The sequence below is a fragment of the Triturus cristatus genome, chromosome 4_1, assembly GCF_964204655.1.
Source record: "Triturus cristatus chromosome 4_1, aTriCri1.1, whole genome shotgun sequence".
Taxonomy (NCBI): domain Eukaryota; kingdom Metazoa; phylum Chordata; class Amphibia; order Caudata; family Salamandridae; genus Triturus; species Triturus cristatus.
The window spans coordinates 312,188,859-312,215,522 of record NC_140585.1 but is presented as its reverse complement, the minus strand read 5'-3'; the positions used below and the strand labels follow the sequence as shown (position 1 = coordinate 312,215,522).

At 45.3% G+C, this 26,664-nt stretch overlaps 1 protein-coding gene across 4 annotated transcripts in view; it reads left to right on the top strand.

The window, feature by feature from the left end:
• ADIPOR2 (adiponectin receptor 2) overlaps positions 1 to 26,664 on the top strand; it is a 542,630-nt gene that overhangs the window by 254,359 nt on the left and 261,607 nt on the right. The gene's annotated exons all lie outside the window — the stretch shown is intronic.

The window sequence follows — 26,664 nt, the reverse complement described above, 5'->3', positions numbered from 1 at the left end:
ACATACATCAAGAAAAATGCAATACAGGGTCATTTTGTAGGAAAAGCAGCTGTCAGATGCCATGTATTGTACACCTTCCTAAATAAAGGGATCCGAAAGAACAGTATCTAAATCCTATGCAAATAAACAAAGATCTCCCACCCACCCCACCCCCCCAGGGTCAACTAGATACACCCCTCCCATTGCCTATATCGCATAAAAATCATTATGGAACCAGTGCGATAACTCAGTTTCACCATGTGCCCCCTAAACCACCACGAGCAACGTGCTCACCCTGTTGTCTTGCTCAGATTGAACCCCCTGCGTCCTCTCAGTATTCCGTGAAGGGGATGTGTCTACCTCCTCCCAAAGCAGAGCCTCTAGAATCATTCCCTGCTGTGCACTCACATCATCTTCTAATTTGCCGCCCTTTCGGACTCGCCTCAGACGAACTACCTCCGCCGTCGCCCATTCAACCAGGTCCCTGGCCCAATTCTTCAGTGTTGGTGGCTGCGCACTCATCCAATGAATCGCCACCCGCCTCTTTGCCAGCACTAAGCCTAGCTATAAAAATCGTCTGGAAAGTTTCTTGCCCTTGGGCCTTGAGATAAGGTCCCAGTAGTACCTGCCTACTCAAGCTTTGAATTGAACACCCCGTTACGTGTTTCAAATGGTCCAATACTGCCTCCCAAAAGGGGGTCACCATAGGGTAGTCCCATACCATGTGCAGGAACCTGGCATCATCATATCCACACCTGGGGCATTTAGAGGACCTGTCAGAGTATATTTTGTGTAGTGTATATGGGGTCAGGTATGTTTGGTGTACAATATTATATTGAAGTAGTTTAAAACTCACATTAGAGCTAATTTGTTTGACCTATGTATGTACCTTTTCCCACTCTGCCTCTGTCAGAGGCGTTTCAAGTAGTTCATCCCATTTGCTCTGTATTGGCAGCGGAGCCACCGCAAAGTCATCTTTCAACGCCCTGTAAATATGAGTTACCAATCGGCGGCCCCCGACCATCGTGACCAGAGTCCTAAGGGTATTAGATATGGGTGGCTCTTCGGGGAATGTCGGCCACACCTCTCACACTATCGCTGAAATCTTGGTGTATTGGGGGTGTTGTCTGCGACCTAAATTAAACGCCGACTCAGCCTCTTCTCTAGTGAGAAACCGCTGATTCAGGTACAAGTCTTCCATAGTATCACAGCCTCCTGCCGTCCATCGAGTGGTGGACATGTGCTGGCCGACATTCCTAAACGGTGCTACCGCCCAAAGCGGGGACTCCGGAGCATACAGGGCTTGTTTCACCACGTTGCGGACCGCATATTCCCATATAATAGCCACCTGTCTAATAATGTACGGAAGGTGCACTGGTACCTTCGATCCCAACATAAGGAGTTCCGGTAGGGGGGTCTCTACATGGCTCCCCCCCCCCCCCCCCCAACAGCAGTTTCTCCCAATTGTCGCCATCATCCAGTCAGTGTACCGCATGCTGTAACTGTGTTGCAATATAGTAATGTGTGAATCTAGGGACGATAAAGTGAGCTTTGCAAAACATATAAAGACAATGTGGAAGAATCACCATTTTTATCAATGAAATCCGCCACTCAGTGACAACGGGAAGTCCCTCCAGAACTTAGTGTAATTTTTAATCCCCTCTATGCACCGCCCCACATTCAGGTTGTGGTATACGTCATGGGTATGCACCAGTCGGACCCTGAGGTAATGGACCGAGTCAGTAACCCAACCCATTCCTACTACTGGCAGATCGTCTAGACTCGCCCCTCTCAGGTTACCCATGGGGAAAAGTTTGGATTTCCCCTGGTTAAGACAGAGTCCAGAAAGTAGACCAAATCGGGTAAGTTCCCGAAGAAGCTCCGGGACCGCCACTTCAGGTTGAGTGAGGTAAACCATTGTGTCGTCTGCATACATTGACACGAGATGAGTCGTATCACCCACTCGAACCCCCAGCACTCCATTCGTCTGCGAAGGACAGCCGCCAGCGGCTCCATCACCAACGCAAAAAGGAGCGACGACCGGGGACAACCCTGTCACGTACCACGCTGGAGCACTAGTCTATCGGACACCTGATAGTGGAGTCGAACCCTAGCAGTCGGACCAGAATAAAGCAGCCTCACCCATCTCATATAGGAGTCTCCAAGTCCCATCCGAGCCAGAACCCACCACATATAGTCCCACTCAACTGTGTGGAAGGCCTGACAGATATCTAGGAGACATAGTGCCCAGGCAGAGTGGTAAGACTGGTCAGGGTGCACCAGCTGGGTCATATGCGGTAAGAGCCGGGCCGCCAACATTCCACTCAAAACCTTCACATCAATATTTAGGAGGGAGATAGGGTGGTAGGAGCCTAGGAAGTGAGGGTCCCTGTCTAGTTTAATAATCATGGAGACCAAGGCCTCCATCAAAGTGTTGGGTAGTGTCCCTGTCTCAAAGGCCTCCGTGTATACTGCCAGAAGATAATCAACCAAGTCATTGGCAAAGTTCTTATAGAACTCGGCCGGGACACCATCGCTCCCGGGACATTTTCCATTTTTCAACTACTGAATCTGCAACAACAGTTCATCCCGAGTGGGGGGTGCCCCCAAAGTCTCTGCCTCTAACTTACCCAGTGAGGGAAGCTCAATATCTGAAAAGAAGTCATGAAATGCGTGAGGTCCAGGATGGACCTCCGCAGAACACGTTTATTCCAAATGTGTCGCAAATGTCCGTACAATCGCCTCCCGGGTATGCAACAGAATCCCGTTACTATTCCTGAGCTGCAAGACCGGATCATGAGTAGTCTCTGATTTGATTAGCCGAGCTAATAGTGTTCCAGACCCATCTCCCTCCGCGTATAATCTCTGTGTATACGTGGTGTATTTATATTTCTCAAGCCTGGACCATGCTTCGAGTAATTCTCCCTGCACTCTCCCCCACTCCGTCTGACTCTCAGGGGCTTGATGTAATGTCCCCTCCAGGGTTTCAATCGCCTCTCCAAGGCCTCTGTCCGCTAAGAGTTGCCGATATACACCATATGCCGTTTTCATACAAACCCCCCTAATAACGACTTTAATGGCCTCCCATTCCATGGAACTCGCATTAGTAGTTCCCAAGTTCTCCACAAAATAGTGTCTTAACTCGTGTTTAACCGCCTGTACAAAGGGAGGATCCTGTAAGGCTTCAGCATGAAGACGCCACAATGGTATGGGGGGCCTACCCGGAACAGAGTTCACAGTCAACAATAGCGGTGAATGATCGGAGAGATATCATGGCAAATAAGCGACTGCCTCTGTTATGGCCACCAGATTGTCTGAGAGATAACGGGTATCTATCCTCGAGAAGGTGTTAGCCGCCGGAGTAAAAGTGGAGAACTCCTGTTGTACCGGGTTACGGAGCCGCCATACATCCTGCAGCCGCAGGCCCTGCAGAACACAGTTTAAATCCCCAATAAGAAGTATCTCCGCTCCCAAGAACGGAGTCGCCGCCTTCAGCACCGCTCGGAAAAAAATCGGGACAATCATTGTTGGGTGCGTACACATTAATAATACATAATTCTGTGCCTTCCCAACTCCCAAACAGAATAACATATCGCCCGTCTCGATCCAGTACATGATGGAGATGTTGTAATGGCACTCCAGGTGCCACCCAGATCAACACCCCCCCCCCCCCCCTCCCCCGGGTGAAGCCCGAATAGGACGTGGCATATATTTGCCCCCTCCAACGCTTACGGAGGCTTTTCATGGAGTCCCCCCCATATATGTGTCTCCTGGAGGCCGGCGACTGCAACACCGTACCGTTTTTAAAAAGCATATATTCTGCGACGTTTAGCAATATTACCCAACCTGCGGACATTCCAACTAAGGAACTTCAGTGTTTGGACTGTCATGGTAGAGCGATATGAAAGGTGGAGCTCCGAACCCCTCCTGTCTCCGGCCCTTGGCCCTGCACAACCCACACTGGTTCAATACGGTGCACCCTATGGTGACCCTGAAAAATCCCCAACAACAAACCAAACATGTACAAATCAAACTTGTGTGCCCCTCGCCCCCCCGGGGCAGTCATGTGAATAAACATACATATTGCTATACAAGCCGTCCTACAAACCGCCCCACACCTCCCCCCTCCTCCTTACCCATTACAACCAGAAATTGCTGTACAAGAGAGTCGGTAACCCCGGGGCGTGAAATCACTCTCAAGCTTCCCCGGAGAACCGAGTCTCTGTAGGGGGGCGCTGCTACACCGCCGGCAGCCCAAGTCAGACCACTTTTCCGCCAAATGATCATAACATCAGTCATAACATTGACCAAACCTGAGGCACTGAACCCAGGCCGAGGAGGCGGTATGGAAATCCACAGGGATATCATACACCCAAAACCCCAAACATCCCACTTTTATTCACATTGGTAGCTCCCATCAACCTCTCCTCCCCACCAAACAAATCTTCCTCAGAGGTTACCCGTTAGTGCCGGTTCCCACAATTTCAACTTAACAATATAAAAGATACATTACAGCTTCTCGGCATCAGTCCTTACCACTGCCAGAGCCTCCCGTGTCAGGGATGAGTTCTGGTGTAACCTCCGCAGAATCCGAAGCAAGCTCTGTGTCCGAGGCCCGTAAGGTGCCATCTCGCTGCACCGTGATCCGGCCCAAACTCATTGTTTGCCGCTCAGTTTTGTGTTGTGGAGGTTGCGTCTATTCCTGACCAGCGATCTGGTGGTACGGGAGTCTGTCGTACCTGACGCGGAGACCAGTCTTCGGCCTTCCGGAGCTTTAGTGTCCAGCCAGTCTCTCGTCTCCTCTGCAGAAAAAAAGAACAAGATCCGACCCTCACTCACCACCCTGAGTTTCGCCCGGAACATGAGACTTTATTTCAGATTTAAGTATCTGAGTCGACGCTTAACGGATACAAAGGTCTTCCTCTGTTCTTGGACTCTCTGTGTGTAGTCGGGATAGATCGCAATGGAATGTCCCTCAAAGAAGAAACGCTGTCCGCTACGGGAGAGCTGAAGCAGGAGGTCTCGCTCTCTAAAATTGAACAGTTTAGCGATTATGGCCCGCGGAGGGGCCCCAGGTCCGGGGGGGCCACCAACGCTCTATGCGCCCTTTCCACACTAAAGAATTTCGACAACTGTTTGGGTGCCATTTTGGTGGTAATCCAGTTCTCCAAGAAGAGATCCGTGGCCTCCCCTTCCGCCCTTTCTGGAAAACCTACGAATCGGAGGTTCCCTCTTCTCGACCGTCCTACAGAATCTTCAGCCCGATCCTCAAGCTTAATTACTTTCCGCTTCAGGTCTACCACCGTGGCACTAAGACTCTTAACCTTACTCTTCAGAGTTTCCAAATCCTTTTCAGTGATCGTCGCCCGGTCCGAGACCATACGGAGGTCACAGCTCAACAAGTTGACATCAATAGCCACGCCGTCTATTTTCCGGATCATGTTGTCCCCAGTTGCTTGCACAGCTCGGATCACATCCATGAGGGTCAGAGTATCTTCTCCCGCCGCTTCATCTGCCTCCCTCTCCGATGCATTACCATTTCCACGATCTTCCGGGCCATGTGTAACCGGCTGGGCATAGTTCAGTATTTTATTTGCTTGTGATTTTGGAGGGTTACCCCTGCCCATATTCCTTGGCTGACAAGTGGATACTGCTAACAGACTTTAACGCGGCACTCAGGCTGTCACTCAGTGTATCCACAGTGTGGAAAAGTAACTCCCACGGAACGGAAAATAATGTCAGCGCTCCATATATAACATGGTCGGGTATCCCAAGTTATGCGGTTGATGTAGCGATGTCTCTCCCAGGAGCAGTGTGAGGTTCAGAAAGCTCCAGGATCTGTTAGCCAACCAGTCCAGGGCCGCCGTCTAGATAGTTTTTGCTGAGTGCAGACTGTTCGTACAGAGTGCCAGTCCCGCAAATATGCTCTATACCCAGGGGTACCATCACCACCAATCCATCTGGCAATATCTTTTATATGTGCGTCGTAGTGCCTCGTAGGGCATGTCAGGATGGCCACTCTAACGCCCCAGGGCCGTGCACAGTGTCCAGCGCTCCGCGGTGCAACCCCGAGTCTACGGGACACGCAGCAGAACTCACAAGGGCTCTTTACTTGGGTAGTGACTCGCGGGTGTTACTCCAGTCTCGTAACTCGTCTCCTGGTTGATCCGCCGGGGCACAAGAAGTACCCTCAGTAGCACCGATCGCCGTCACCCCTCTCACACTTCGGCGCCTTGATGCGCTCTATCTCTGGTCAGGACCCAGGCCTCGGGTAGCCGCGGCGCTCGCGTTAGCAGAACGCCGATGGCCCAAACAGACGGGAACAGGGACTCTGTGCGCTCGCCAGCCGATTTGTCCTCTCTTCGCTTGGCGTCGCTCCACCAGCAGACCCGGCGCGCTCAAGCAGGGGCCGTGAATCTTCAACCCAAACAGCGGCGATGATCCCCGTCGCCCAGCGGTGGGCTCCGATCGCAGCACCGTGTGGGTCCCGAGCGGGACAAAATGGCAGGCCTCGCCGCCGCCAGAGCCGAGCTACTTAATCCGCTGTAGCTTCCCACAGAGAGCGGCTGTCCGCTTCAGGATTGACCAGCACGCTCCTACGGCTATCCTCCATCACCGTAAGTCCTCCTTTTAATAGTAGTTGCTCATTGGAGGCAGGATATCACAGGATTTATTAGGCCGCCGCCGGAGCTCGCTCAAAGTACGACCATTCACGAGCTAGGCAAGCCACGCCCCCTGGGCTAAACTCCAGATTAACAATAGTAATATAAAATGAAACCTGAAGTGTATTAATAATCCATACTTTGCACTAGTTGAAAGGCCTCCGCCTTCCATTGTGTACCATTCGGGGCTGGGAAGGAAGGCTAGAGTACAATCTAAAAATAGCTTTCTTCATCCTTGGAGGCATTACAATACTGCTCGGTGTCTTTTGATGTTGTCACAATGTTTTTATAATGATGTGCACGTTACTCTTAGCAGCATCTCTCTCTCGTTCTCCCCCTATAAGAACTTGCAGTGTTTAGCGATGGGACAGGTAACTATACATGCAGCTTTTGTCAAAAATAAATAAGAATATTTAAAAAAAACCTGTGGACTTTGCATGCTTCCTGTCCGCTCACCGACCTTAGTTTATTAGTTTCTTAGATTCCAAATACCATTATTAGCGGTGGGCACGTTGTTATTTGTCTGCAGCTGCTCTCACCTGGGACATAACTTTTTGTGTGCTTTTTTGGAGAGATCTTTGTTTTTCCTGCACAGCGCTGCTTGAGAAATCTATTGTTTTTAATATAAACTTAAAAGGGACTTGCATCCCGCCTCTTCTCTTTCCTGGCTTCTCATTGGTTCCTGTGCGTGCCAGTTACCTTTCCTCCATTTCTATTGGCTGTAGCATAGTTTCTTGCATTTACCAATGCTTGTTCCATATCAAGTTTTGTCTTTTACTCTTATAGTATATTTACATAGCAATTTATCACCCGGAGAGATGAAGGGATTTGCATAGAATCACAGGATGTTGTGGGGCGCCACCGAGACTCAAACCGGGACCCCAGCTCTCGAGTCAGTAGCTCTGGCCGCTGCACCACATACTCGCCACTCTCGTGTTATCTGTCAGGGAGCTCGTTCCTTCTTCCGGACAATGCTTGATGAAAACAGTCCTTTATTTATTACATAGGCGAAACCAATGCTTGTTTCAGTTGCAGTAGCTTTGCTTTGGTCAGAGGAACCTAAAGAAAACCATGTATTTTCTAGGAATTCTTGCATTTCTACTTTTCAGGTTGAAATTATGCAAATTCAAGACAACTTATGGGTAGCGGCTTCAGCACTTTCATTTCGATAGTGTCTAATGTATACATATGGGTGTAGTAAAAGTAAACAGGCCTTTATTTCAACGATAACGGAAGATTGCGTCCAACATATATTTAGCTCACCGAAATATGCCTAGAGCTTTCTCCGGGATTTAAATAAAAAACTACAAGTAACAAAACCTGTGTTATATTTGCATAAAGTATAGATACAAAGAGGTGAGTATGCAGCACCTTCAAATAAAACCATGTAATGCACACATGAAAATTAGGTGGCTCAAGCAAGTAGAACATTGCATTTGGCTAGCATGTCTTTTATTAGCCGCATGTAACGTATTGTGAATTTATTGTATAACTACTAATATTATATTCGAGAAGTACTGTTTAGTAGTGTGTTTGCAGTGGAATGTAGTTGTTTAATCTTTAGAGGAACTACTCCTTTGGAGGAACTATTGCAATAACTATTAGTGGTGGACATATTTTAGTGAACATTCTGAATATATTATCCTTTAATTACTGTTAAGTTGCAGTACAACGGGTAGGACATTGCATTTCCTGTAAAAGGACATCAGTACTCATATATGCTGTTTGTAAGTAGTAGAAATATCACAATGAGAGCAGAGCAGTGTCTGTGCTTACCAGTTCATAGCATCTGTGTGTCCATTCTTGTGTGGTCCTCTGTTTACTAAGTCATAGTTGTACACCATCTTAAATAATGTCCATTGGACGTGGTTGGTACCTGTCACGACTGTAGAACGTTCGACAGCATAGTAATATAATTGTAGCCATTTTATATTCGGAAAACAGTGGTCGCCTTATTAAATGCAGATACTATCTCAACTAGTTTGTGCAGTTGTCCGTTTACCAAGTCAGTCTGAAGCTGCACAGCGCCGTTTTTAAAAAGTCAATTCATTCCGTGTAATATGAAAAGATGCTGGTGGCCATTTTGACTGTGGCATGTACAGCATCCATAGTGCTATGATTCTAGTTTCATTCTGCGGTTTATAACGTTCTGTTTCACGGTCTAGTGCTGCATATGTTAAATTGGTTGGATATATTTTGGTAAACTGGACTGTAAGTGGCATCGCTTTGGTGACACATCTGAACATTGTTCAGTGGTTGTGAGTTACGAGAAAGATATGGTGCGTTCACTGTCATTTTTATAAGGTTAATTCGAGTCTTTAGAATTAAACTGATGGTGTGAGACCTATAGTTACATAGTTGCAAAAGTACCAGGCGGAAGGATTTCTTCTATGGGGAAAACGTTTCTTTTATCTTGTTTCGTCCATCGAATAGATAAATCCGATAGATCTGATAGGAATCCTATCTTTTACAAAGGGTGAAGTCAGGTGACAGTCTTAAAGGATAAGTGACATGCTAGTGCTCTCAATTGACTAAATTAAATAACAAAAGATGAAATGAACCTACAAGCTTTCAAACTTACTGTATACACTTTATATGGAGCTATTTAAATCAGGAACCTAATTGAGTTACCTTACCAGAATTGTAACTTGCAGGTAATACACGTTTTTTTAGTGTTTTTTTTTTTTAACAACAAAAGCATTAACCCACTTATATACATAAAATTCAAATCTGTGATTTGCACTTAAGCACTATTCTCTCCAACAGGATCATTAAACCCATGAGCTATTTTACTATGATTACATCCTGTGACCAATGAGTGGATACATATCCCTCCAGCAACTTAATTGACCACTGGAGTTGTCTGAACGGAAGTATCCTGGAACATGTCAGAGTTTGTAAAATAAAACAAATGCATAGGCTGACTTTCATTCATGACTCTGCCCCTTAAAACCGTCTCCTCTTACACCGCCAGCACCTATTAATGTGTTCCCAGTGTAATTTTTATACATTTACAGCACTGGTCATTTGAACTTCCCTAGTATTGCTTGTCTTTTCCCGCTGAAAGTCTGTCTATACTTAGCATGGAAGGGCCTGTGCCGGATGGGTGCTCCTCGTTCTATTTGAGTGATTACAGTCACCCATCCTAGTTAAACTCTGACCCATGCGGCCCATATTACATGGGCTCTCACCTCTAATGTTCTGTCATGCATAACCTCTGTTCATCCGCTTTCTCACCGAGATAGGAGTGCAAAACGTCTGCTGTGCTGCTTCTGTAAAACAAAGTCTCATTGCAACTGTTCTTCCTTTCTGTTGCCCTCCATCCAAACTGACATACTTTTCCAAGACGCTCGAACGTCCCCGGATGCATGGATGAGAACGGCGTTTAGTATTGGAGCCATTCATTGGCGAAAAACAGGATTAGTGGCCCTTCTGCGTTCATCCCCTTTGGTTTTGCTTTGTTCGCCTTAAGTTGGTAGGGTATGCCCAGACGGGAGTCCCTTGCTCACTTTGCCATTGGATTCAAGATAGCATGGCTGATGAGGGTTATGAACCCGAAACCGGTCCCAGGATGCTTGTTTCCGGTCCAGGGAAGACATGGCTTGGCAGTTCGGGCTGGACTGTTCCCATGAGGCACGGGGTCAGACTGATTTGCATATAGCCATGTCTGAACTTGGGTGGCGGAGTGAGCTAAAGAATGATGATGGGTTAAACCCAGATCAGTTGACTGGGGGTGAGTGCTTGCAATGTTCAACACTCCGTCCATCAACCCCTTTGGTTTTCCTTCTGCATTCATTGACAGGCCGCCTACCTATGCCGTGAAAGTGCTCGGCAAAACCAGCCTGTTAGGTGGCTTTGTCTACATCTATGGTGGCAGTCGTCGGTTCCTCAGTGGCTGCCGTCAGCCCCATCATGGGAGAGGAGTTCACATTCTTAGGTGCATGCTACAGGTAAGGACAGGACACCACATACATGTGGTACACACATGCCTCTCTGGTAGACATCCCTACTGTACCAGCTTCCTGAAACTGCAGGATCCATAAACCTCTCATACACGGGAGAGGAGTTCAATTTCTCAGGTGCATGCTACAGGTATGGACAGGAAACCACATACATGTGGTACACACATGCCTCTCCGGTAGACATACTTAATGTACCAGCTTCCTGAAACTGCAGAGTCCATAAACCTCTCATACACCACAGCATCATCGGCTACTCTGCACTATAATATACCATCTTTATGAAAACACACGGATCCAAAACACAATAGCATCCTATATCAGTTTTGAGGGTGGCTGATCCAACTTTCTGCAGTTGAAATTATTAAGCCATCGCTGATCCTACATCCCAGAAGACATGGCGCAGCGCTCTAGTGTTGGCTGCAGGGTTACTAAACTCATGCTTGATGGAGTCTGTTTATTTCGCATTATTGGAGCGAAGCCTGTAATGGAAGCATGCCACATTAACTTTATTGCGCCTTCCCTTTCAGTCTCAGCGCTAGCGGAACACAGTCAGAGTTGCTCATCGAAGACTGTAGCTGGACAGCTTGCGCCTTCATTCATGACTGGCTGATCCTTGTTCTTAAGTCTGAACTATTAAACTTTCTAGGATGTGGACAGAAATCCAAGGTCTAGCGTGAGTTTCAAACTCGCAGTTTTGATTGAATGTGCTTGTGCGATACTTTGACAGGGAAATGTATTCATTTTCGTGTTTTTGGCCTAGAGTGCTTTTAACTTACTTCTGTTCCCCACACTGAAATCTCTGGACCATGATTTGAATGTGGTCCTTTCATATGTACAGCAGTCACTGGAGCGATAAGTATGCAGTCACTGGAGTATGTACATTTCCTCACAATCCTTGAAGGGAAATTACTATTTTATTGAGCACTCGCAGGTTAGAAGTGATGCTTTTCTTTCTTAACTAAAACACACCACAGGACCTCTGTGTTGTGCATTACTCAGAAGCCCGAGGTATCTCTGACGTTAAGGGGAACTCTTGGGCTCTTGATTGTTCTTTAAACTGACTATTATAACAGCCAGTCAAGACCAACAGAATTTACCCAACCACGCTTTCGAAACACATGATGTACACCACCAAAAGCACTGCCACAAAGACCCTTGCCAGAATCCTCTTCTCCTCCTTTTCTGCAGTAAACCAGAGTGGAGTGCTTCATTATCCCGATCCTTTTCCATATACAACCACATTACATATGGCTGCCTTCTGCTCTGATCCTAAAATAACACACACACACATCAGTAAATACACCCCCATGGTAAACCTATCCATGAGAGCCAGACTTAATATATTAACCACATAATATCAAACAGATAATCAAAAGCAATGCCCAAACAGTATATTAAACAAATGGCCAAACCAAAAGTAATATGTAGTCGGTGCTGTGACTCTTGTATGCCAACATTTTTAGTATATTCATATTTTGACTATTATTGCCATTTCTATAATTTTTTATGATTCTGTTACCAATTAGAGTGTAGGGTACCTTACGTCAATATGAGAAAACTCAATCAGTTGTGATGATCCACCCTGCGTGTCATTAATAAAATAATTTTTCTTCATAATATCTATGACATATTGCTTTGTATGACAGGGCTAGAAGGAGGATTGTGCTGATTTTAAATTTATTTACCACTACCAAAGGAAAATATACTACTGCTTTAAAATACAACGTCTTACACATCAGGCTCCTCCGATTAGCAGCTCACATTATATCTTCCAAACTACCTACCTCCTAAAAGGAAATTGTTGGAAACCATCATCACTCTTGTAGTCGAGTGAGCAGCATGAAAATTGTTCACAGGCACAATTCAAAAAGATGCACCAAAAAATACCTGAAAAAAGGTATTAGGACTCCCAATTGATGCAGTGTACTCATTTCGTTTGTATTAATGGAATGAACACAGCATTCCATCTAATTAAGAATTTTGTTTACGCTTGACCTGTAGACGACTGGGTAGTCCTAAACATGTTTGATATCTAACTATACACATACTCTTTTGTGTGTTTCCTCCTTAGAGATAACCCATGAATCACTGAAGAGAACACTCGGTATGTAACTATTTGAAATAAATGGACAAAAACCATTCACCTATATGCCACACGCTATGTATGGATTCTTAGTGGCGATTGCTGTATTGTTTTCATTAAGTATTCTAGTGGGAAAGCTGGGTACCTCCCTGAGGAAGGCCTCTATTACAAGCCACGTCCAGGGTTCGATACACATCTGCACGAAATATTACTTGAAGGAGTGTCATTCCATTGTTTGGAATTCCCTCTTTTCAAAACTCACGCATCTATGGACCCAAGAAAGTGACGGCATTAACTATATTTATCATCCTTTTTTCCTAAAAGGAAGGCACTCGAAAGTTTAGAAAATCTATGTCAATCTGAATTTATTTTCAACTTTTAAAATTTTGGTACTGTTCAACATACGTGTAGAGGATTGTGATATGTATGTATAAGACTTGAGTGTGCCTAAAAATAAGATTTAAAATGTAATGTAATTAAACACATTGAATGATTCCTGTGTGTGGTTTGTAAAGTTGTTTGTGAAATTTATGAACAGTGGCGTCTCTTTTGATTCTCTTTTTGATCCCTCCCCCATGGGCCCAAACTGGATCGGACTCCATATTGTTTGTGAGTACGAGATCTTGCCGACCGTATTGAAAGACCAAGCTTCTCTGGCTCAGACGATAAATGATGGGCAGGAGGCAGCCAAGTATGCAATCCAAACAGGCCTGGGCACTACTGATTCTATACGCAGGGTTATTGGCACCAGTTTTACACTTCGAAGGTACACACGGATAAAGTCGACAGGATTTTCTGATGATGTGCATGCATCTGTAGTGGATATGGCCTTTGATGGGTCCAGACTCTTCAGACAAATAGTGGATTAGAAAGTTTTAAAAACTGTTGAGCTAATGCCCGCTCTTTGGGGTTATTGACTCCAGCTAAGCAATTCCCCATCAATTTAGAAAATTTAGGGGCTACACCAATGGGCTAGAATGTAGGCAACCTCAGCCTTCTCTACCAATGGTACAGCGGAGAGTCCAATCCTTTCGGGACGTGGGTGTGGTGCTAGCAGTCACCTAACAAGGTACAACAGTCCTGCAGTTCTCCCTCCCCCACTGCAACAGCTGCCATGCCACTTTAGTTTATTCTGAAAGGGTCATGCTAGTCTGGTGTATGACTGGACTTAACAGTTCCTCTCTGGCTAGAAATTCCTTAGATCAGCCAGATTGGTCTTGCTGATCATTCTAAGGCGCTACACCCCACCATTTATTTTCTCTCCGCCATGTTTTCCTCCCACATCAGAACACATTTTGGAGAAGCACTTAAAAGTCCTGATGCAGAACACTGAAAGGGTGCCAGACTCAGAGAAAGGTGAGGGATATTTTTCTTTGTACTTCTTCATCTAAAAAAAGGACTGGAGACTCCGGACTATTCTCAGTTTGTTGCATTGCTTTTTGTTGAAGTACAAATTCAAAATGCTCACACTGGCTCAGATACTGTCTGCCCTAGACTAAAGAGACTGGATGATGCCCCTGGAATTGCAGGACCTTTATTACCGTATACCTGTCCTGCCACAGACATCACCTGCGGTTCAGGGTGGGCCAGGGACACTTCAAATTTGCTGTGCTGCCCTTTTACCTTACCATGACTCCTTCTGTGTTGACTTTTTATCTCTGGTTCTGCAGTAATGAATGTAACAAACAAAGTTCTGAAGTGATGGTGGTGGCCACGGCCCATCTTTGGAGGTCAGGAGTACCTGCAGTCCTATACCCCAACGACTGCTTGATAAAAGCATGCTCATCACAGACAATGGTGTCTTAACTCAGATGATGGCTAAACTCTTGATATCATTGAGTTTCAACATTAAAGAGCCTAAGTCCCACCTCATCCCAAGCAAAGGCATCTATTCATTGGGGCAATTAAGGACACAGTATTGTGTTCAAGGCCTTTCTTCCACCGCAGGAAGTCTGGGACATTCAGAGTATGATCTTGATGTTTTGGGGTAAGTCTCTGATGCTTCTTAGTCTTCTGGCCGCATGCATACTCCTCGTCCTCAATGCCAGGTGGGCCATGCAAGCCCAGCAATAGAACCTCAAATCCCAGTGGCCTCAGCATCAGGGCTGCCTCTTCGACTCACTGCAGTGGTCTCAAAATCTGCAGTGGTGACTGACAGATGCCAACCTAACTCATGACAGGCCAACTCCCTATCCCACCCAAAGCTGACAGTTGTGACAGATGCATTGCTGCAAGGTTAGGGGAGTTACCTAAGAGAGGTGATGATCAGATGATGCCCCGTCTGTGCCCGTCCGCGTCCCTAAAGCGTCCAGCGCCAGCCTCACTGCTCGTTTTAGACTGGGGGAACCGGGCACTTGGCGATCGTATAGCCGTATGGAATTACTAGCGTTGAATACGGCTAGGTGTAGCGGGGAAGATCAATGGGCTGTCCTGCATAGCACAGTAAGGAGGTGCCCTAGATATCAGTTTTGTTTTCAATCTAAGCCAACAGCCCCTGTTCCTTGTCCTGAGAGGACATACAGGCTTCGGGCTGCGCTTATTAATGCCCCTTCAATGGTCAAGCATGCTCATGACGTCCACGAACTCCTTTCTGATGAACGTCTGGATATGCTATTTGTTACTGAATCCTGGCTCAATGAGTCTTGTTCCCCTGTGATTGAGGCGGCCGTCCCTCCGGGATATAAAATTGCTAGAGTCGACCGTATAACTGGAAGAGGGGGTGGGATTGCAGTAGTGCTTAGAGACACCTGGGTTTTCTGTAGTGAGGCTTCAGTCGGGCTAGTGGACGGGGAGGCTCTCGATTTTACCATTGTTATGTCACCACATTATACGTTGGGCGGCACGCTGGTATATTGGCCCCCAGGCCCCTCGAGTGCTTTTCTGAAAAGCCTGGATGACGTCATTGTCCCTCACGCCCTCTGCTTTACAAATTTTCTCTTTGTGGGTGATTTTAACATCCATGTTGATTGCCCTGGGACTCCGGATGCCAGGGAACTAATGGATTTGCTTGATTTGGCGCAATTAACCCAGTGGTTGAAGTCTCCCTCTCATACAGGGGGGCATACGATCGACTTGGTGTGTTCCCTCTTCGCCCTGTCTATTGGGGACCCTATCCAGGTCACTTGGTCTGACCATTTTTTGGTCCACTTTTCCTGGTCTATGGGGATGCCTCCTACCCTCAGTGCTTTGACTCCAAGCAAACCTTTACCGAAGATTGAAATTTCGGCACTTTCTACGGCCCTTTCACTCTCCCGTCCGATGTTATCTTACGATTTGGAAGAGGCTGTAGACTGCTTTGCTACCTGGATTAGCCAGGGTGTTGACTCTGTTTCCCCTCCTACTTCAAAAAGGCAGTTGCGATCTATTCCAGGTTAACCGTGGTATACCGGCGCACTTAGAGAGCTCAAATTGGGCTGCAACAAATTGGAACGTCATTGGCGCATGGAGTACTCTCCATTAGCCAAAATTGACCTGCGTAGAGCCCAGAGCGAATATTATGCAGCCATTAAACTGGCGAAGAGTAGTTTTTATGCAGAACGTATTGCCAAAGCTAAAAACCATGGTAGAGAGATCTTTTCCATTGTTAGAAACTTTTTGACACCTTGTGCCGAACAAGCGGCTTCACCTGCCTCATTGCAATGGTGTGAGGAGCTATCCTCCTTTTTTTATTGAAAAGATACCATCTATCCAAGATAGTTTGGTGAAGAGTGTTCAAAGGCCGAGTGTCCCCTACCCTTTGCCTCTCACTACTTTGTCCTCTGTGCCACTTTCATTCATCGGATTTTCTCCTATAGCTGGGTCGGATGTATTGGCTATTCTTAAAACCCTTAAATCGGGCTCCCCGACGGACCCATGTTCTGCCAGGGTTCTGGCGGGAGTTGCTGGGGTTCTCTAGCCAGAAGTAACCTTGATCATTAATTTTTCTTTACGTACGGCCAGGGTCCCTTTGATTTGGAAGCAGGCAAAGTTGTTGCCACTTCTAAAAAAAAAAACAAAAAAAAAAACCCTTGTTAGATCCGTTGAAACCTGCCAATTATCGCCCCATTTCTCTCCTTCCGTCTCTGACTAAGGTCAGCGAAAAGGTGGTTTTTCGTCAGCTCGACGCCTTCATTAAAGCATCCGGTGCCCTTCATCCTGCGCAGTCCGAATTTAGGAAATACTATAGCACCGAGACTGTACTAGTGGAAATGGCAGAGGCAATCAGGGAATGCCTGGACGCGGGCGGCAGGGCGGCCTTGATTTTGCTTGACCTCTCTGCCACCTTCGATATGGTGCCCCACCAACTCCTCCTTACTAGTCTCTCAAATATTGGCAGTGCTGGTCCTTCCTTGGATTGGCTTCAGATCTTTCCTGTACGAATGCTCTCAGCAGGTCTGGCTTTCACCTTTTTCTTCAGCCGCCAGAGAAGTGTCTACGGGAGTCCCTCAGGGTTCTACCCTGAGCCCTTTGCTTTTCAACATCTATTTGACGCCCCTAATTTTTTTGGCAGAGGAGCTGAGGGCTAAAATAATTGCCTATGCCGATGACACCCAGCTCCTATTCACCTGGAAGGACTCCGACTTGTCGACAACTTTGGTTCAGAACTGTCTCTCGTCTGTATTTCAGTGGCTTGCTTGTGCCCAACTGAAGTGCAACGAGGATAAGTCAGAGGTCCTTCTGTATGGCTCATTTCCACCTGCCTTCAGAGAAATTATGTGGTCGCCAGACTTTCCTCAACCTAATTCAGAGGGCGTTTCTGAAAAGAATTTAGGGATCTGGTTTGGTGAAGACCTTTGGTTTTCGGTGCAAATTAAGAAACTCACCGGAGTTTGCTTCGGCACTCTCAAGTCACTCAGAAGGTTCTTCTCCCTGCTTCCCAGGCCTGCCAAGGAAATGGTCGCCCGTGCACTCATTCTTTCTCGCATTGATTATGCCAATGCGCTATATATTGGTATCCCAGGATATTTACTGAGAAAACTGCAGACCATACAAATTGCCGTGGCTAGACTTCTGTTTAACATCTCTGGAAGATCTAGCGTGAGACAGCACTTAGGAGACCTGCATTGGCTTCCGTTGGCCCAAAGAGTGCAATTTAAAGCTCTCACGTTGGCCCACAGAGCCCTGCATGGTCTGGGGCCATTGTACATTAGGAAGCGGTTTGGCTTCTATGCCCCCAGCAGAGCTTTGCGCTCAGCCGCCCAACGTCTGATGATTATCCCCCGATTTCACAGGTCATGGTTGGGAGGTCAGTCCGTCTCTGTTAAAGCGGCTATGGCTTGGAACTCTCTCCCATTGGAATTGCGGCATATTGAGGATTTTAGAGTTTTCAAGAAACAACTTAAAACTTTTCTCTTCAACTAGACGATTCATATTTTCCACTCCATTGGGCTTTGGTAACTGCACGCGCCAGGACACTCTCGAGTATTTGAGCGCTGTATAAAACCCTCTATAAAATAACATGATCAGGGTCAGTGGCAGAGGGCCTTCTACAGATCAACCTGCTGGAGCTTCAGGTGATCTGCTTACATCTGTCTGGTGTTAACTTGCAAACACTGTCTCCATACATTAGCCCGTCAAACCCAGACATGTTGGCTTTGCCAATGCTTGTTATTATATGCTATGGGTGGAAAAAGAGAAGAAAAAGGAATGGTGATGCTGATTGGAGAAGTGGTTCAGCTTTGTGTTAGGAGGACCCAGATCCACAGTTGTGACAACTAAGACATTTAAGTCACTAGTAGAGTAGCACTAGCATGGTTTTGTGTTAGGAAGCAGCCTTTGTATAAGATGAGCTGTTCAAACAGATAGTCAAAGTGTTGCAAAAGAACCACAATTCAGATGCTTGAGCCAACTACCAAGGCATGCAAGCAGTCGCTTGCAGTTAATGGGCAGTTCAAGTGCAGTAGCACAAACCAGATGTGCAAGTAGACAATTCAGATGCGGAAACAGACATACATTGAATGCATTGGCCATTCACCTGTAGGCCTTGCAAAGGCAGCAAGCGGGTATTAGTCTACAACAGGGAGGCAGCGAAGATGTTTAATATCAAGCCAGCTGCTCATTTTGGCAACTAGTGAACAGGTGATATGCAGGTGAAAATGCCCATTGGTCAGGGAAGCAGGCCGTGGCCTGCTGTGGAGTTGCAGTTCTGGAGCAGAAGCTTGATAAAGGCGGACATGCTGGTATCATCAGGGACAAGGCAGTCACTAAATGCAAGCACAGTATGGCAACTATTTCAGAAGTAATGTTCCCTAATGTTATCAACTGTTTTGACTTTTTAGATATCAGAAGTGTTGGGCCAATAATGGTGTGGTCTTGTCCTGGTAAAGACCCCTTATCTTTAGACTAGGCCAAACTCTGTGAATGACGGAAACATAGGCTAAGATCGGTAGACATGTTGCATCTCTTCCTGGTACTGTATCATCCAGTATCTTTTTGAAAATGCCCAAGTAAAAGGCATTCCCTTGGGAAGAACGCAGATATGCCATGATAACTGCATCTTTATTAAAATTAAGATAACTGCGATCTTAAAAATAAAATAAAAAATCCATAAATGAGAAGGTCGTTTGGTGAGGGTCATGTTTATTGACCCTACTCAACAAAAGGAGAGAAGCACTCAACAACACTAAATTTTGACCCACAGATGCAGTGGCTACTGCTGCCAGATAAAGGAGAGCGAAGTTGATTTTAGCATATTCTGAAACATAGTATCTACTCTTTTCTCTTCTACCTCAAGAACAAACTTGACATAACCACTCCCCCACCTGCCCCCTTGCTATTCTCCTCTGATTCCTCTCCTTATGATAACCTCCTTTCCCCTACCTACCTCTCTCCCCCCTTTCCCACCGCTCTCCCTGGGTGGTCACCCACACATCCACGGGCACTATCACTGTCCTACATACTCCCTCCCCCTGGGACAAAACCAATGCTCCCCCACTTCTACACCAGTCCGACTGCACCACCTTCCATCCCCTCAGAGCCCCCCTCTCCCACATCCCCATCAACAGGACCAACTCCTACCCACCCCCCTCAAACAGCCACTACCAAGCCTCCGATGATGATCCTCACTAATACCAGCTCCCCAAATGCCCTGTTTTCCACTTCTCTCCAATGCCTTCCGCAACCAAGAACCTCTTAAAATACTCTTGATTTACTCTAAGCTCGACACTATAAAGTCTGAGCTACAATTATTTTGAGCTGACATTCTCAAACTAGTTCTTACCACCTCCAACCTGGAGCACCTTACTCACCTCTAGACTAGCAACTCCCTAATCTCCAGCTACCACTCTGACCCTATCCCTGCTTACACAGAGCTCTCATGCCATTTCTGGAGATCCACAACCAACCGTAACCACTCCACCCAACCTAATAGGCTAGTGAGACTGCTATCAAGCGACGATATACTCTCCGTCCCTGATAGACAACCTTGCTCCTGCTGCTCACACTCTTCCTACTACACAAATCGAGACTATAATAACCCACCCTATCGGGACATCCCATCCCAGCACAAGGTTTATTAATAAAACAAACCGCACACAAGTTCTCATCACACATACAGGCGGCCGACATAGCTGATCGTATACTTAACTTGGACCTAGACGAAAACAGCCTTTACTACGAAGTTTTTACTTCGTATTATATTTGACACGCATTTTTTACAGCGTAAAGACTGTTGCCATGCAAGTTTTTACAAGGCAAGACAAAACCACGTATTTGAGGGTAATTGAAATAAGGGGCTCGGACGGGGGCCTCCCCCCAAAATTATAAAATGTTGAAATAGTACCAAACTTGTAAATGACAAAGGCAATTAATTAAATATATTAAGATTTAATGTATAATTTTTTAACACTCCGTGGCAGTGTTAGATTGTGACAAGATTTTTCAGCAACAGTAAGCGTGGTAAAAGCATGCTTGGTATTGGAATGTGTGGTGAAGGTGTTTCTAATGTGAGTGAATGTAAATGTGTGGTAGTGGTATGAGTTGTAAAATCGGCAATGTAAAGATCTGCCTTGTGAAGTAAGGTGTGGTAATGTCATACAACCACCTAGACATCATCATGTTCACTGAAACCTGGTTAACTGAATCCTCCAATCCTATGCCAGACACTCTAGTCCACCCAGCCATGACATCATTAGACTAGACAGCTACAGACGCTCAGGAGATGGCCTAGCCTGTATATACAGATCCTCATACTCTTTATTCACACAATATCTTTTCCCTCCTGGGAATACCTCAGGATAGAGATCACCACCACTACTAACAACTCAAGGTGCTCCCTCCACACGTTTTATCACCTACTAGGAGAAAACCACACGTTCATTGAACAGATCATGGAGATTATCACCGATAACAAAGAAGAGCACAACAACCAAATTTTCCTTGGTGATTTCAATATTCACTGGAACAATTCAAACGACCCTTTCGTGAACAGTTTTAAATCTTTCCTTCAGGACCTCAATCTTATCCAAGCCTGCAGCAGCCCAACCCATAACACAGGAGTTAACCCTAGACTTAATCATTGCAAAGACAATACCATACAAATTGAATCTATTCTCCCCTGCGATTGGACTGAGCACCACTGCATCAACTTCATACTAAAAAAAAGCAATCCCTTCTAAGGGCCAACCAGCAAAAGCAAAACACTTGGTACGAAACTCCCGCAACATTAACTTGCACACGTCCATGACCTCACTGATCACTACTTCAACTCCATGACCAAAATGATAAATACCCTGGGCCCCAAAAAACTTAATAGAATCCAGTCTAAAGAATCAAACCCCTGGTTCAACTCTAACCTAAACGAAGAACGCCGACCCCTCAGACTTGCAGAAAGAGCATGGAGACATACCCCCTCCCTGGCCACCTCAAACTCCTACATCCAAGACGCAGCACTTACAACAGGCACATTGGGTACATACTCCAAAGCGTCTTTCTTCCAAAAGTAAATTAGACTCTGGAACTAATCAACCCAAAAAACTATTGGAAATTATCAAAAACCAATCGACCTGCAAAAGCGATCCCACTTCCATAGATTCCAAAACATTATCTAACAGTGAAACCTTTGCCTTCTTTTTGTGGAGAAAGCCATGCAAATGTCTAACGATATCAAGCAAGCTATTAAACTACTTCCACACGAAACTCCAAATCACCCCCACCCTTCTGATCATTATACATGCCTAAAATATCCCCCCATCTCATCCAAAAATAATGCTTCCTGGTCCAGCTTCATAACCCTTGGTGAAAATGGCACCCTAAATCTATTAACCTCCCTGAAATATTCCAATCACGTCAACAATCCCCTCTCCTCCAAACTCCTAAATGAGTCTATTCACCTCCTACTCCCATTATGGACAATGATAATCAATGCTTCACTCACCAAAGGCTCCTTACCTGGCAGCCTCAAAAGTGGCCAGGTTACCCCTATCTTTAAAAACAACCTAATTCTGACCAATCTGACCCTAACAATTACTGCCCTATCTCAAACATCCTTACTTAGGCTAAACTGTTGGAAAAATGTGTGCACCTACAGCTTCACAATCGCATTGAGCAATTCCAACTCCTCGACCCCTGTCAATGTGCCTTCCAATCGGGTCATAGCACAGAAACCGCTATGGTCCACATCGTCATCAATGCCCTCCGCTCACTTGACCAGACTAAATCTTGCCTCCTAATCCTATTGGACCTATCAGCAGCTTTTGGCACTATTAACCATGTTATCCTTCTACACCTTTCTACATAACCGATATCAATGCATCCTAATCAATCACACTTTCTGACCAGTCTCCACTGTCGCTAGGCATACCCCAAGACTCTATTCTCTCCCTGACCTTGTTTAACCCATATATGGAGCCCCTCACTGAAATCCTCAAACCCTCACACATCTCATACCACATGTATTCTGACGATACCCAGCTCTACATGAAAATCACCTCCCCCAAAGACCAAGATATCCTCAACAACACCCTGACTAAAACACAAAATTGGTTGACCCATAACCACCTCAAACTCAATGCCCTTAAAACTGAATTCCTACTGATGGCACTGTTCCCCACCATCCCTAACATCAAAGACTGGCTACCTCTTCTCACTGCCCTGAATTTTACCCCACGCCTCATTGATTCTGCCAAATCCCTAGGTATAATCTTGGACAAAGACCTTTCCATGCAAAAACACATCAGCACCATCACTAGAGGAGCTAACTATCAGATGCATGTTCTTAGGAAACTAATCCTCCCAGCGGCAGACTTCAAAATAGCAGTTCAAGCTCTAGTGCTATTGAAATTAGACTACGGTAGTACTACCTTGATATGGCCTCCCCAAATCCTCATTTGCAGCACTGAAGGCTATACTGAATGCAGCAGCTAGACTCCTTACTGGATCTTAAAGAAGTGATCGTATCACCCTTGACCTTCAGTTTCTGAAATGGCTACCCTTCGAGGCCAGGATTTATTTCAAAATCACTTGTATGACCCACAAAGCCCTGCATCATAATACCCCATCCTACCTGACCCAGAACCTGATCTTATCGGGTGGAAAAGGATCTTCGAGAAGCAACAGCTCCTTACTTCCTGAGCCACAAAAAGTCATGACAAAGAAAATATACAACTGATCCTTCCCTGGATTTGCACCAAAAATATGGAACTCTCTCCCAACCGAGCTCAGACGCAACCCATCCACATTCATCTCCAGGTAGGAAGTTAAAATGTTACTTTCCAATAAATTCATTGTACATTGAGAACTCTCCTCCATCTCCCCTTGATATCTGGTTGTTGCCCCTTATCACGCCAGAATATTCCTTGCTTGAATTTATGCTACTCGGTGTTTACCTTATGTGCAAGTATATTTCTGCCTATTCTTACACATCCATTTTTGTATGTAGGGTGTTTTTATATATTGTGTATATATATATATTCCCGTTCGAGCCCATATGTTGAAAAGTAAACCTCTTTGAAGAAGAAAGATGCTGAGGCTTGAAGTAGGGTGTCTCAGGTTTATTTTCAGTAGTAGGTATAAACAACTCATCCACCCAACTGTCAGTAAGATAATGATCTCACTGCTCACACACATTCCACAGCTGGCTTAGTCCTGACATTCCAGAACACTAAGCATCATCAGAGTGAAGAACATAGACAAGATGTAATTACAGGAAAAGAAAGCCATTACAACATATCTCCCTCCTTTACCCCTAAACAAAACACAAACAAAACACATTAACATCATGTGACATTAATTACATGACATAGTCCTTTAAATGGGAGGGAAAACAAGTATTCCTCCTTGGCCTTATATTAACCTCCGGAGCACCTTCCCCTTCCATGGCAGAGTGAGGAAAGCTTGATGACACATCAGTATTGCATAGAGCAACACGACCTAGATTCCAAACCCTGTGATCACTAGTTCTAACAGCATTCTTAAACACTTTGACAACTTTTACCGGTTTGGTGAACTTAGATCCAGACACAGCAAAACCAGGTCTCTTGATCCGAACCCAATCACCCACCTTAACCTTCGTTGACTTAACAGCATGACGAACATCATAGTTTTTTTTACTCTTAGAACATTTCAAATCTTCCTGTTCTTGCCATGATGTAGAATCCACCTCACGAGATCTGCTAGTCAGAAATTTATTTACCCATGGTGGATCTAAAAAAGTAACAGGGTCCCTTCCACGAAATAAAAGAAAAGGAGACTTCCCTGTAGTGGTATGTGGGGTAAACCGATACACAGACACTCTTTTCAAAACCTCCTCCTGCCAATTAAGACCATTGGACTTTGCTAAAGACACCGTTTCCTTCAAAACCCTGTTGAACCTTTCTACTGTTCCATTGGATTCCGGGTGATACAAAGAACATTTCTTGTGAACGATGCCACAATCACCAAGAAAACCCTCCATCTCACTCGAAACAAGTTGTACCCCATTGTCTGTAAGCAAAGTCTCAGGAATCCCTTCCTTGGCAATAATATCTTTTAGACATCGAATAACCGTAGCAGAATTAATATTCTTCACAAAAATCACTTCTGGCCACCTTGAAAACAAATCCATGACCACTATAACAAACGTGTCAGAACCATCCCCATGAATAGGCCCTAAAATATCAAGAGCAATATCCTTCCAGGGGCCACACGGACGAACTCTTTTTTCCATGGGCTGTGTCCTAGTTTTCAAAACCTTTTCACTAAGAGCACATTGAACACATTCCCTGACTAAATGTTCAATCTGTGTGTCTAAACCCGGCCACCAATAGCTAGAACGCACCCTCTCCTTAGTTTTAGAAATTCCTAAGTGTGCCTCATGTGCCAAATCCAAAACCTCTTTCCTTAAAGACACAGGGGGTACTAATTTGTGACCTCTCAACAACAAACCCTCACAACTTGAAAGTTGGTCTTTTACCAACCAAAAATCTCTCACGGAGTCACTGCCTTGATCTTTATGGTTCCAACCCTCACAGATTAATTTGGAGACTTCTTGAATAGTGTTGTCACACTTACAAGCATCCAACCACCTCTCACGAGAAATAACCTTATAATCTACTCCACAGACAAAGTCCTGTGGAAGACTAAAAGATGGATCTGAATCCTGATCCAGTTTGTCTTGTTGTTCGTCAGGAACTAACCTAGAAAGAGTATCCGCAACAACATTTTCTGACCCCGGAACATGTTTAACAATGAAGTTAAACCCCTGTAATCCAACCACCCATTTTGAAATTCTGGGAGATATCGAGTCAATCACTTTTTTAGTTAGTACTTCACAAAGGGGCTTGTGATCAGTTCTTACAACAAATGAGGTGCCCCACAAAAACTTTTTTAATTTCTTAATGGCCCAGTGTACCGCAAGGGCTTCACGTTCAATTACAGAATAGCGACATTCAGCTCCTTTCAAACATCTAGATATAAACATGATGGTATTTTCTGGCAGAACACCCCCTTGATACAGGACTGCACCAATACCTTTCAGACTTGCATCAGTAGATATAATAGAGCTCTTACTGGGGTCAAAATTCCTTAAATTTGGAGCATTCTGTAATTTCATTTTTATGTCATTAAATTCCTTGTCACACAAACTATTCCAACTAAACTTCTCTCCTCTCTTTAACAAATTTCTCATATTGAACGTGACCTCAGCAAAATTCTTTATGAATTTATTATAGTATTCAGCCATACCTAAAAATCTCATGAGTTCCTCCTTGGAAGAAGGAACCACAAGATTTCTAATGGTATTCACAAGGTCAGCTTTTGGAACTACACCTTCCGCACTAATAGTGTGTCCCAAATAGTCAATTTTGTCTAGACCAAACTTACACTTTTCCTTCTTTACAGTCAAATTGTGAGAGGTAAGCTTGTCCAGCACTTGCCTAACCCTTCTTTCATGTTCAGCAACCGTAGATCCATATACCAAAATGTCATCTTGGTACACACAAATTCCAGGGATGTTAATTAAGACCTTCTCCATGACCCGTTGAAAAACTGAGGCAGCAGAAACCAGGCCAAATGGAAGTCTAATAAATCTAAATGTCCCAAACGGAGTAATAAAGGCAGTAAGATCTCTGGAGGACTCATCAAGTAAGATTTGATGGTACGCCGATGTTAGGTCAATTGTACTAAATACCTTTGCCCCACCTACCATGCTCAACAGCTCAGAAATGTTAGGTAAGGGATATTTATCTACCTGAACGCATTTATTGAGTTGTCTGAGGTCCACACAGAGCCTCAAAGAGTTGTCAGGTTTCCTTGCGGCCACCACCGGAGCAAGCCAAGATGTACCCTCCACCTCCTCAATTATGCCCTGGGACTTCAGTTTATTTAACTCCTTAAGCATGTCTTCCTTGACAGTGAACGGAACATTTCTGACTTTACAGGAAACAGGAGCTGAGCCAGGAAAAAGTTTAATCTTATGACAGTAACCCTTAAGGCAACCTAGCTTGTCACCAAAAACCAGTGGATATTGGCTTATCAAAAGAGCCTGTAGTGAAGAACCATCCACCACCGACTCAACACTTTTTTT